Below are 14,396 nucleotides of genomic sequence, written 5' to 3'. Positions count from 1 at the left end.
AGAACTCAACTAAACCAGAAGTTAGGTAAGTTGTCTAAGGTATTCTAATTCTGAATCTAACTTTAACCTAATAATTCACGTTCTGTCTCCTCTAATTCTCCGAATCATTGGTGGAACAACCCTCTCTCCTCACGCCTTCGTCAAGAGGAATTTCTAAGAAAACATACACATACAGTTCAAACAAGGAAAACACAGATAGAGAAGTATTTACAACAAGTAGAACAAGTAGCGGATAAGCAGAATTAAACAGTTAAGCAAACCAAAGCAATGCACACTCAAGCAAACAAATAAATGCATATGATGTATGCCTGTCATATGGCTGATGAGTCTCATCTGTCGGTTATACAGCCAACCCGACAAGTCCTGGTAGTTAACCATTGGACAGTCCCTCTGTGCGTGCATCCCCAAGCTCAATAATATTCCATGGAGTCAAACTCCAAGCTCAAATATAATATTCCATGGAGTCACACTCCAAGCTCAATAGTATAGTATTCCATGGAGTTAAACTCCAAGCTCAATAATATTCAATGTTCATATTTATATGCATGCCCATGGGGGAATCCGGGGAGTTAAAGTGCCCGGTCACATCTTGCGACAGAGGGTCAACAAATAGTCTCAAATACACAAGCCACATAATAATCTCTTTCTTTGTAAAATACCACCTCAAATCAAACTCCAATTCTCATAGAAGTTTTGGCAGTATCTCCTCTAAAGCTCGAATTTCTACCACCCTTCAAGGGTCCCAACTATCAAATCAAACACCTCTCAGTCCTTCAAATCATTTCCAATAACAAATTATTTCATAATCAAACAAATACCAATATTAAATCTTTTTCCAAACCGACCAACTTCAACAGCAAATTATTGACAACAGCTAAACCTCACATTTTATACCATATACACAATCCATCAATTATTCACTCAGTTCATTCCTATCTTAAGGTCTTCTAGCCTAAGTTTTCACGTGACATTAAACATTAACTACGAGAAACCAAAACCATACCTTCGTGTGGAATCAAAATATTCAAAACTTAGGAGAAGCTTTCTGACCGAGCTATCAAAGAAGAAAATGTCCAGAATCGTCTGTGCCTCCTAAATCTTTCGTTGGCCAAACTCAAAGAATAGAGGAGTTACGTCACCGTCAATTTCCACCGATCAAACGTGGTGCCAACGTGTAGAGGAAGAGGATACGAATACTTTTATCGGATTAGATTTTTGATTGGAGTTACGGATTGTAAGAAATCGAAACCGAAAGGTTAGAGGAGGTTTACGTTCTTACACTTCTCTCTCTCGGTCACTCTTCTCTCTCGTCTCTCATTCTTTCGTTTTTTGTATGTATATATATATGTATGGCGACATAAATATAATAATGGTAATAAAGTAAATATTACTTATTCCTTCATATGATACTATTATATATAAAGCTAGCTAATGATATAATAAAGCTAACAATTCTCATAACTATTTATTACATATATGTATACGTATAGAAAGGCTTTTCATTAGCTAAATGGCTGCCGCCTTGCGTACATAATAATAATAATAATAATAATAATAATAATAATAATAATAATAATAATAATAATAATAATAATAATAATAATATGATTAATGTAATAATATATATATATATATATATATATATATATATATATATATATATATATATATCTCCAATGTAATCCATAATTGAAGCCGCCTTTTACTTCCATGCTTTATGATTAGTAATACTAATAATACTAACAATAGTAATGATAATTATGTAATAATAATAATAAACGTAATAGTAATAATAATAATACAATTATAGCAATAATATTTATAAAGCTGAAAGTATATGAGTTATTAATATAAATGATATTAGTAATTTAAGAATAAAAGATATTTGGTGAAATATTAGTAAAGCTAAGCTCACCAAAGAGTACCGAATAATTAAGTATCACACTCGATAATAATATTATGATCTAAACTCTATTTTTAAATAATTAAAATATCAATTATTCAAATTAAAATATACATATAAGTTTCATTATTTATAAATTACTGGAATTATAGTTTTAATTATGTAAAATATTTCATCATAAAATATTTATATATATAAGAATATGAATTTGATTGAATTCAAATAGTTATAAAATTAGTTCAATTACTGATAATAAAATAATTTCTAAAGGTAAAAAACTCCAATTTATGAAATAAATTATAACTTATTTATATTTATATTTTTAAAACTGAAGGTCGCTACATGGTGGCAAGCCACGACATTTGATCCAGGAATCTCGTATCTCAGATCATTCAAATTTATAAGCCATATAAATAATTCAATTATAATTCATCAATATCCACATCATTCTCAATTGCATCTCATTCATCATCATACATTAAACATATTCAATCCTTATCCTTCATTATCACACCTCTCATTCCGTCCATCAATAATTCTAATTCAAAACATAATTCATTCTTTTCTAAGAATCAGACTCCAAACTTAAAATATACTCATTTTCTTAATAACTCTAAATCAAACCATATAACCTTTGAATCTAAATCTTTTTAGATAATCATATAAACAAAATCTCTAATTTTTATAAAATTTTGGCAGCACCTCCTCTAAAACTCGGACTTTGTCACCCTTTTCGGGTCCAAACCTGCTTTCTTTTCAATTCAACATACCCTTCCTCATCATCACAACAGTCACCACAATAAATCTACCTTAGATCAACAATTATACTCATACCATATTCAAAACCAACAACCAAAATTCAACTAAGGATCATAGTTCACTAATCCTAGGCTTCTAACACAAAATACCTCATTATCACAACATCCTCCACAATAGTTATACTTCAAATCAATAATTTACCAAATCATTAATTAATCAACAAGCACCAAACCAGCCATGTTCAACAACAATAACATTCAATCATAATTATCTCCAAATTAACATACAACATTCACCATGCAAAATTAATAACTAATTATCCAATAAACTTCAACCAAATATATTCATCGACAAATTACTAAACATTAAACATACACCTGCATTCCAACTTATCCTATGGTCATCTAGCCTAAGTTTTCACAGAATATTATATATTAAATGCAAGAAACCTAAACCATACCTTGGCCAATTTCCACGTAACGACCAAAGCAAATTATTTAAAATCAAGGTAGCCCCTCAAAACTCAACTAATCCGCTTCCTTCAAGTTCCAGTATTCACAATTTCAAGCTCCAATTATTTATTCACAACCTAATACACATTCATAACACATATATATCCAATTTAATACTCAAAGCTCAAATTCAATAAAATTAAAATAGAATTATCATATCCTCACCTTACCCAAGCTTCACATAAGCAAGAGTGAACGTTTTCCTCAAGCTAATTGGATCCTAAAACATCAGAAATTAAAAAAATTCAACATTCCCATTAAAAATTCGAAAATTGGGGGAAAAGAGGAGACTGAGATGAAATAAAAAGTTACCTATGAAATTGTTCCGGTAGAAATGTAGAGCTCGACGCGGTGAACGCGTGGCCGCAAACGATGTGACGATTGGAGCTCGGACGAAGAAGTTATGGGAGTTGGAAATTAATGTAAGGGTTACGGGATATTTCTTGTTTCTCTTTTCCCTGGAAGCTGAAGGCTTCGTTGCTGCAGTAACGAGGGAGAAGACAAAGCTGGGTTCATTTAATATGGCTGGTTCGGTTGGACCGACAGTCCAGTTCGGGTCCGGTTCAACCGGTTTGGCCCGTTTGGTCCAATTTTGGATCGTTTTCTTCAAAATTATTGTCAAAATTTTCATTTCGATGAGCTCTATCCTATTTTGATATAATATTCGCATTTCTAATCCTCCTTATTAAAAACTAATTTATTGACTAATTATCTACTAATTTAACCGGGGTTTACATTCTACCCACCTAATAAAGAATTTTATCCTCAAAATTCAAATTCAGTTACCTGAAAAGAGATGTGGGTAGTCCTTTCGCATATCTGATTCGAGTTCCCAAGTATGTTCCTCGATACCAGCTCGACTCCAAGCTACTTTTACTAATGATACTTCCCTTCCTCGTAATCATTTAACACTGGTGTCATCAATTCTTATTGGGGCTACTGGAAGTGTTAGATCTTCTCTCACTTGGATTAGTTCTGGTTCTAGAATATGACTTGTGTCAGGAGTGTACTTCCTAAGCTGTGATACATGGAACACGTCGTGCAAATTCAAAAGATATGGCGGTAAGGCGATTCTATAAGCCACTGGCCCAATTCTCTTCAGGATCTTAAACGGTCCAATATAACGGGAATTTAGTTTCTTAGTCTTAATAGCTCTTCTCACTCCAGTGGTTGGTTTAACTTTTAGAAAGACATGCTCCCCTTCCTCAAATTCCAAAGGCTTTCGCCTCTAATCAGCATAACTTTTCTGGCGGCTCTGAGCTATAAGCATTCGACTACGAATCTTCTTTATTTGCTCAATTGTTTCAGCTATCACCTCAGGCCCTAATAAACTCCTTTATCCAATTTTATACCAACACAACGGAGATTGACCTTTTCTGCTATACAGAGCCTCATATGGAGCCATTCCGATGCTCGCATGATAGCTATTATTATAAGCAAATTCTACTAATGGCATATACCGATCCCAGCTCGCTGGCTAGTCCAAAACACAAGCCCTTACCATATCTTCCAAGGTCTGAATAGTTCTCTCTGACTGACCATCTGTCTGAGAATGATACGCAGTACTCAAACTTAGCTGAGTTCCAAATGCACGCTAAAAAGCTCCCCAGAACCTTGATGTAAAGCGAGGATCCCTGTCAGATATAATGGTAGAAGGCACGCCATGCAACCTGACAATCTCTTTAATATACATTCGAGCTAATTTTTCCATTGTACAACTTATTCGGATAGGAAGAAAGTGAGCTGATTTTGTCAGTCGATCCACAACCACACAAATAGCGTCATAACCAGATCGGGTTCTAGGCAAACCTATGACAAAATCTATTGCGATACTCTACCATTTTCATTGTGGAATCTCCAAAGGCTGAAGGGTTCCTTATGGTCTCTGATGCTCAATCTTAACCTTCTGACACGTTAAACATTTAGATACATGTAATGCCAAATTATTCTTCATCCTTGACCACCAGAACATCGCTTTCAGATCTTGATACATTTTAGTACTCCCCGGGTGAGTTGAGAATCCACTCTTATGAGCTTCCTTCAGAATACTCTGTCGAAGATCTTCGATATCTGGCACAATAATTCGGTTCTTGAACCTCCACAAACCATCATGTCCTTCTGACACTCTCCATTGTTTTTCCTGTTCAACTTCTGGTAATACCTTACGTAACGCTTCACTATCTCGATGAGCCTTCAGAAGTTCTAATTTAAAATCACTTGAAATCTGCAACTGACTCAAACACAGGATTCTAGATTCTTCTCTAATTCCCAAATTCAAACCTTGAAATGCCCTTAGTAATTCTTTCTCCTGTAGCATCATCCAAGCTGCATATAAAGACTTCCGACTCAAAGCGTCCACCACAACGTTTGCTTTTCCTGGATGATAATTCAATTCAAAATCATAATCTTTCAGAAGCTCCATCCATATCCTCTGACGCATATTCAACTCCTTCTGCTCAAAAAGATACTTCAAACTTTTAGGTAGCGTTTGTTTGCGAGACAGAGACCAAGAGACAGAGACAGAGAGACAGAGACTAAGAGACAGAGACAGAAATAAGTATTAGTATTGTGTTTGGTGTGATGGTGTACAAGAGTGAGTTATGTCTCAGTATCGTGTTTGGTTTGAAATAAAAGATGAAGACTAAATTTGTAAAGTTACTAAAATGCCCTTATATCACCAAACAACCCTAACCCCCCACAAAGCCAAATTCATTTTCGTAAGTTGGAGTTACCCTCACCCCCTTTCTCCTCCAATGAACCCTTCCTCCTATTCTCTTCCGGCAAAGATGGCTGGAGCCCGACCCGCCGCCGCAAGGACCTGAGCTTGTCAGCTATTTTTGGTGGGACCGAGGAAGGCGAGTCGGCAGCGATCCGTGGTTGATGTTCATCGTCCCGTGACGGACCCCGTGATTTGTGACGCCGCTGCGGAATCCACGTCTGGGGTTGTGCGTCGACCCGATGCCGGCTTTCTGTGTCTGGTCGCCGGTGTTTGTGGGTGCACGGATTAGGTAAGTTTCGTATGGTTTCAAAATTTAATAGGTGCTCCTTCCCCGTTCCCTAGATTGGGTTACCTCTGTTGTGAATTGGTTGATTGGATTAGCTATGTTGCTGTGTTGTGAACTGCTTGATTGGATTAGGTCTGTTGCTCTGTTGTGAATTGGTTGATAGGATTAGCTCTGTTGTGCATTGGTTGTTTTGTTGATTCGTTATCATTGGATGCTGAATAATGATACTGTTTTTTAATGACCCAGTGACACACATCAGTCGTGGAATGTTTCTTAAATAAAACAAATTATGATCTTTGCATGTTAGTTCATCAACATCTGATAGATACATATTTTATCTAGGGTTTTGTTTGAGAGAGTGGACATAAATTAGCACAATTGGTCAATGCTGATGCCTAATAATTGTTAAACATTACTAATAATTAAGATCCTCTATTTTGTACATATCCCTTTTTTTTGTTTATAAAGCTCCAATTCATTGCATGGTACTCTAACTACATGGAATCAAATTCAGGATAGGTGGGTCTGTCACGTCTTATAATTAAACTTACTAATTGGACATGATTAGATTCAAACCATGGCAATTTGATATGAAATGAGTATATATATAAATCTAGTATCGTGTTTTATTTTATATGTTAGGCACTTTATCTAGTAGTATCATTAGTATTTCAATTTCAATATCCTTTTATATGTTAATTTTCAATAAGGCTGCAGCTTGTCTGAAAAGGCTACAAGAATTTGTACACACCCATGCTACCTGAAGGAAAATAATGAACCTTTGCACCTTTCTCTACTGCTCATTTTTTAAATGTGATTTTATTGGATTATTGCATCAAACGTTATGATTAGCACTAGCAAGTGGTGGGTGTCTGATTTTGTAGGAGGGGATCTAACACATTGTTATTTTTTAGTTAATTTATATATTAGATCCAGTTGTGATTATAGTTGAAAAAAAAAAGAAAAAAAAGTAGAAGATATGGTTTGAGTGATCTGTTTCAGAATATGTACTCTTTGTTAGTGTCAACTAATCAAAAAATGAATTATAACATAAAATGTCTGTTGAAATCCGTAAATTGTTTGTTTCTTAAAACTTTTCTTTTGTTTTTGCAAAAAAAAAAAGACAATAACAGGTGCATTGTATTGATTCCTACCAAAACTTTTTTTGCCATTTCTGAATTTACACTTGTTGAATCATGATTGGTTGTTTCATATATGAATCCTCTTCTTCTTTTATGTGTAGTATGTACTACATTAAAACTATTGTGAGTTACTGTTACATTTATAGGGTGGTCAACAATGGCTTCCACAAGTAGAAGAACTACAAGTGGTACGTACGGCAGCGGGAACACAACGGGAGACCGTTTTTGTGAGTGTGGGTTAAGAGCACCGTTGCAAGTTTCCAATAGCGTGGCCAACCCGGGTAGAAAGTATTACGCGTGTCCAAAAAGGAGATGTGGATGGTTCAGGTGGGCAAGTCCAAATACCCAGCATTCTGACGTTGGAGAGGATCGATCTTCTCAGCTTAACTTTAATTTTAAGACGACCGAACGAGTGGAAAAACTTCATGCTGATGTTGTGTATCTGAAGTTTCTATCATGCGTTCAGCTTGTTGTTTCCGGTCTTTGTATTGTGTTGATCATTGTGGTGTTGTGTAAGTTGTAATATGGGCTTTGAACTCAAATAGGCATTTCAGAAATTGTAATAACAGTAGCACATATTTGGCACTTTTCATCTTGGACGTGTTGAGACATTGAAAAGTTATACTTTATGGATAATCTTTTTTCCTTTTTTTAGCTTTTGCTTTTGTGAAACCTTTATTCCCCACTTTATATCATCCTTTTGCTCATGTTAATGAAAATCTTTACTTTATCAAAGAAAACAGGCCCAAAAGTGGGTGTTATGCTAGTCCTTCCAAATATGTTGCAAGTGTTTGATCCTTTTATCATTCAAATTTTGAACCAATTTCCCCCCATGTGTTCTGAATGTCAAGGTTATTGCATAAGCATATATGTGTTGCCAATTGGATTAGGTTGTTGCTGCTATGATTTGCCATGGCTTTTTCTTCTTCTTTGTATGATTGGCCATAGCTTTTTTCATAAATTTATTTGAAGTTTCTTTATGAATAAGATTTTCAGAAGTAGGTTAAAGGAAGAAGACTTTGTGCATATCTATTTTAGCACTTAAATGTTGTGGGAGCCATTATTGTCTTGTTAGAAAACACTATTTTTTACTAAGAAGACTAAACATAGAATTATTAGACTTACTAGAATGAAATCTTTGTAAGCTAAATCCTAATACAAATTAAATAAAAAGATATGGTAAACTACATAACATAGGCTGAGAATGAAGAGAGTTGTTAATATTGGTAATCATCCACCAAAGTATTTATCCAAATAAGAGCAAAACAAAGGAAGTTGCATAGTTAGGTATGAAAAACATAACAACACACATATGGTACCAAAGTTTTACCATGCTAAACATAACATTGTCCTGGAATCCTAAAACCCGACTTCCAAAAAGTTAACACCCTAAACCAAACTTAAGACCAGAAGCCAAGGCTAATAAACTTAACAAGTATTCAACTTCATATAATGGAACGCACGAGCCCAATCATTTGTGAATCTGACAAGCCCCAGAAGTGTGCATACACATTAGGACTTTCGGCAAACTTCAGTATCGCCCTGACCACATCGTCATCACCGAATCCAAGCTGTGTGAGCTTCTCGCCAACCTTCCACTTCTCGTTCACACCAACAATGGCATCAGCTATCAGTTGGGCATTCTTTCGTTGGTCAGCCGATGATTGCTGAATCTGATTGGCCATCCTCTCGAGTACATCAACCCGTTTCCTCTTCCTCCCGCATTGCCTTGTGCTTCCCGCGCTCGCACCGACCTCGGAATGTGATGCTTGTCCTTGCATTGCTGCAACTCCGTCTTGGTCTGGAGGTGGAGACATCTCGGACTGATCAAATCCAGCAGCAGTGTCGTCTGTCTCTTCGTTAACCTATTCCTCCGCATCGAAGCCACTAACGGCCGCCACTCCCGTGGCTCTATCCCTGCCAAAGATACCTTCCAGCCGGTGAAATAAAGGAAATGGCTTGCCAGGACTGTAGAACTTGGTCGGATGTGCCTGCGAAACTTGTACACCGGAATTAGTAACGTTCAGAAAACATGATAATTACAGATAAACAAACTCGTGAAGTTAGACAAAAATATCGCATCATTGGGAATTATTACTCATATCGCATCAAAAATAGTAAGTATAAGCTAATCTAACGAACAGAAAGAAATTAAAATATCATAGTCAAAAAGTGGGAAATAGTACTCATATCCATCAATCATATCATGTCTACAAGATAAATTCAACAATATAACAGCATGTTATTAATATCCAAACATAGTCATAGCCATAGTCATCAAGTACAAACACTTATTCTAACCATTCAGATAGTTGTTAAAAACAAAGTAACAAACCAAACCCAGTATTCTAGCATAGCATCTTTGATCTCTCTACCAATCTTCAGCCTATAGAAGCCATAAAAAAAAGCATGATTATAAATTATAATCAGTGTATCAGTTAAGCTACATATAATTTTCTAGCTGGGGATTTAATGAATTATTGTCTGCTGCATTACTGAAATGTTTTTTGTCAATCCAATGATAAGTAGGATCCTATCATGTCAAATTTCAATACAAATATCGAAGTGCTTAAACTGAGAAATCTGGCAGGGAAAAATTTCAGCCAAATATTCATGAATGATTAATTTATACCAATGATATTCAAACAGATTTATCAAGTAACACACAGTGGGAACAACCCAATGAAATACTTCAAACACACGCATCTTCAACCAAGCATCAAGGACGTCTTTGCTGTCAACCTCAACACATTGTTTGTCGTTGTTCCAGCCAAATCCGCTACAAGCAAGCATATTAGCGGCGTACTGGTACTTCTCCTTCAGCCGCTTGTGCTTATTCTTGCAATGCTTCGCGGTCAGTGTACAACCGGGGAAAGCCTCCAACATCTTCAAAGCCAGCTTCTCGAATGTTTCCGGTTTAAACTGCCCACAATCAGCTCGCTGACCGTCAACGACAAACTCCTCCATGAAGCCAACAAAGGCCAATGTCTCTTCATCACTCCACATTCACTTGTTCTCCATTTCTTGCTACCAATATTACGATAATAAAAACCCTGCATTAATAATGTAAGTTACAATCACTTATCACCAATGAAGAATAGCAAAGAATTACACCACAGATAAAATTAGTAAAACTGGTCTTTGCCATAAGAGATGAAATAAGAAAAAAGTAGACAAGTAGTTCAATTATTAAAACACTGGTCGTTGCCATTACAAATGAAAATAAAACACCAAACAATATCACAAATACGCAGTACCCGAAAATTAAATAATGTGCTGTTACAATGTCTCAACACTCAACTATTGATACAACTAAAATTGCCGCCATTACAACAACCCTAAACCACACAACACTACTCCGTACGACTCGGACGCCACTCTTCATACATCTCATTTGCTATGTTGTCACGCCAGTGACTCCACTCGTTCGTGTTTTCAACCACATCGATCAATCCATCTTGTTCCTCGTCTCCATCGGGCGTGAATTCATCCAATATGCTACCTTCCTCCTCCGGATCCATCTCCATACTCTTTCTAATGAAATTTTGCAGCAAACAACAGGCAATAATTATCTGAAATTGTGTCTTTAGGGGATAAAAGCTAGGGCTTCTTAAGATGGACCACCTCTTCTTCAGCAAACCAAAGCAGCGCTCAATAATATTCCTTGCAGAAGAGTGTACCCGGTTAAAATATTATTGGTAGTTGCACGGTGCACATGCTCCCTGGGCCCACTCTCTTACATGATATCGAGTCCCTCTATACGGTGCAAGAAACCCCTGACCATTTGTGTAGCCAGCATCAACTAAATAGTAATTACCTATGCACAAGTAACGCAAATAAGGTAAGACGGTGGCTATCATGAACTTAATCTAGTTGTATAAGCTTAACTATAGAGAGGGCATAATTACCGTGGGGTATCTTAAGACTATTACGACGAGTTATTGCATTTCGAAGTACCCGTGAATCAGATGCCGAACCCTCCCATCCGCTGAGTACGTAGACAAAACCCATCTCCCGGTTACACACCCCTAAGACATTCGTGCAGATTTTACCCTTTCTTGTCCGGTACCTTGCCTTCTCAGACTCGGGGACTATCACCTCTATATAAGTGCCATCTAATGCTCCCAAGCAACCCTACCATCCATAGAAAGCTTTGATATTCAGATAGAGAATCCATCAGATAAACATGAATCATACAGAACATCGAATAAGATCTACCTTAAACCTTCTCCATGTGGGGTCCACACAGTCCTCGGCAACTGGTGTAGCCTTCGCGAACAACATCCCTTGAATCCGTATTACAGACTTCAAAACTTTATTAAAATACTTATTCACTGTCTCGCCGGACCTACAAAATCTAACCTGTAGACTACGGTTTTTCTTGTGATGCGCTAAGATAATTAAGAAGGTCGCAACCTGCTCCGGCTGGCTTACATGACCATCCTCTGTAAGTCCTCCCTGAACTTGGAGCAACTCACACAAGTTAGCAAAGGCATTTGTGTTCATTCTCAACTCCCAGATACAATTCCTATCACCCTCACCAACAATACGCTCTAACGCCTCACGTCTAATTCTACTATTCATTCTTCCGCCTAACGATAGTTGCCCAGTAGTTCTATCCCTAAAGTAAACAAACAGCATAAGCACAAAGAACAACATTCTTTCTTCATGGTTGGATCTCATCTCTTCATAAAAAGACACGCATCGCTTAATAATTTTCGACCGCTCCATTTCTTCCTACCAAAATCGTTTCATAAAAAAAAATATAATTTCCAAACAACTCTTACACAACTTCAAAATTTTCATTAAAATAAATAACGTGATTACATCCAAGAAAATGCTTACCATATATTTTTATTAACTAAAAGAATAAGAAACAAACAAAACTTTAAAGGGAGTATGGAGTTTGGACTTTGGAATTTTTATGAAAACCAACGTTAACAACAAAGCAGTGTCAGTCTCTAAATTAAGATTCCATCATTAATTTCATAAAATAAATTAGCATAGTTTTGGAACATTTACCTTAGCAAAGAAGCAAGCTCTAATCACCCAACAAACAGAATTTATAGTTACACCCTTTGAATGTGAGTAAACTACCACTCTCTGTCACTGCAAACCTCAATCAATTGTTGCAATGAGAACTTGAGCTTTATAAGAAAAAGACTTTTGAGTTAGAAAGCACACACAGTATTTTCCATGAAAAATAAAACCAAACAACTATTCAACATAACTTGGTCTCACATAGTTGCAGTTACCAAAATATTAGAACTGCACTCGAAAAACAGAGTGATAAAATAAAAAACATTCAACAGAGACTATCTACAAGCATAACAACTTCTTGATTCAACATAACATCTTAAGATAATGTGAGTCATGAGATTTGCATCTCATTCAAAATGTCACTTTCATATGCAATCTTAACAACGATAGATGGATATTTCAAATAAATTACAACAAACCTCTTCACACGAATATTTCAAATGTTTTATTTTAGTGTTTCAACTGTGTTATTTATTTCAATTAACTAAAACTATACTAAAATACCTAAAATACCGAAACACTGAACATTGACATGAATTGGGTTCATCTCATCTACGCAAGCAATACATAACACTGAATTGAGATTCTTTATTATTATTATTATAACGTGACTCATGCTATTGATTCCAATTTCAGCAGATGCAAGGGATGCATGCAACAAGTATGTTTCATGTGGCAAATGAGGACTACAGCATATATCCATTCCTATTATGTCCAAATAAAATACAGTTATGACAATAATTTGAAGTTAATCATTCAATTAAGTTATTGCCAACTAGTGTTCCACAAAATAAATTACACATAAACCTCTTCACCCGAACTGCATCCCACACCAAATGAAGACAGAGGAACCCAGATCACAGAAAGGGATCATTACTAACCTGGATAACAGAAACTGTGGTCGCAACAACTCTCAGATAGACTCCACACCTACTCGGCAGGCTCTCTCCTACAGGTTCGTGGGACCGCCAGATCTGTGAACAAGGGAGACGACATCAGAAACGGAGGCCTACGGAGAGGACGTCGAAAGTCCCAAGCGCTTACCTTCAACTGGTTACGCCAGCGCGGTTGACGGACCTTCGCTGCCTATGGACGCCGACCAGGATCTCCTTCGAGCATGAAGGAGAAGGTGTTTCGAGGGGCTGAGTAAAAACTGAAGCCCTAATTTCATATAGTGAAAGGGTAATTTTGGAATTACATAATTATGTTAGGGGTATTTTAGGTAGAAATTAATTAGTTCAAATTCTGTCTCTGTCCCAGTTTCTAGTGTTCCCAATTTTTTGAAGCACTGAAATACTCAAATTATTGAGACAGAAACACAATTTTCAGTGCTAGTCTCTACCTCAACAAACACAATACTGAGACCCTGTCCCCCAGTATCAGTTCTAGTCTCTGCAAACAAACACTACCTTATGGTCTGAGAAAACATGAAACTTAACACCATAGAGATAGGGCCTCCAAATCTTTAAAGCAAACACAACAGCAGCAAGTTCCAAATCGTGTGTCGGATAGTTCATTTCATGCAGCCTTAACTGCTGTGAGGCGTATGCCACAACATTCTGGTGCTGCATCAGAACGCACCCCAAACCTTTCAGAGATGCATCACAATACACTTCAAACGGTTCACTTGGTTCGGGCAATACTAATACGGGTGCAATAGTCAATATGTGCTTCAATTCTTGAAAACTCTCCTCACACTCTAGAGTCCAGATAAAAGGCGTATCCTTCCTAGTCAATTTAGTTAAAGGTAAGGCGAGCCGTGAAAATCCCTTAATGAATCTGCGATAATACCCCGCCAAACATAAGAAACTCCTGATCTCTGTCACTAAAGTTGGTCGCTCCCAATTCATCGCTGCTTCCACCTTAGCAGGATCCACAGCTATTCCCTGCTTACTCACCACGTGGCCGAGAAACTTCACTTCACTCTTCCAAAACTCACATTTAGATAACTTAGCATATAACTTCCTGTCTCTCAGAATTTGTAGCACAGTTCGCAAGTGTTCAGCATGTTCCTCTTCAGACTTAGAATAAACAA

The sequence above is a fragment of the Arachis stenosperma genome, chromosome 7 (genome assembly GCF_014773155.1).
Source record: "Arachis stenosperma cultivar V10309 chromosome 7, arast.V10309.gnm1.PFL2, whole genome shotgun sequence".
NCBI lineage: Eukaryota > Viridiplantae > Streptophyta > Magnoliopsida > Fabales > Fabaceae > Arachis > Arachis stenosperma.
Note: the sequence above shows the minus strand (reverse complement) of the source record.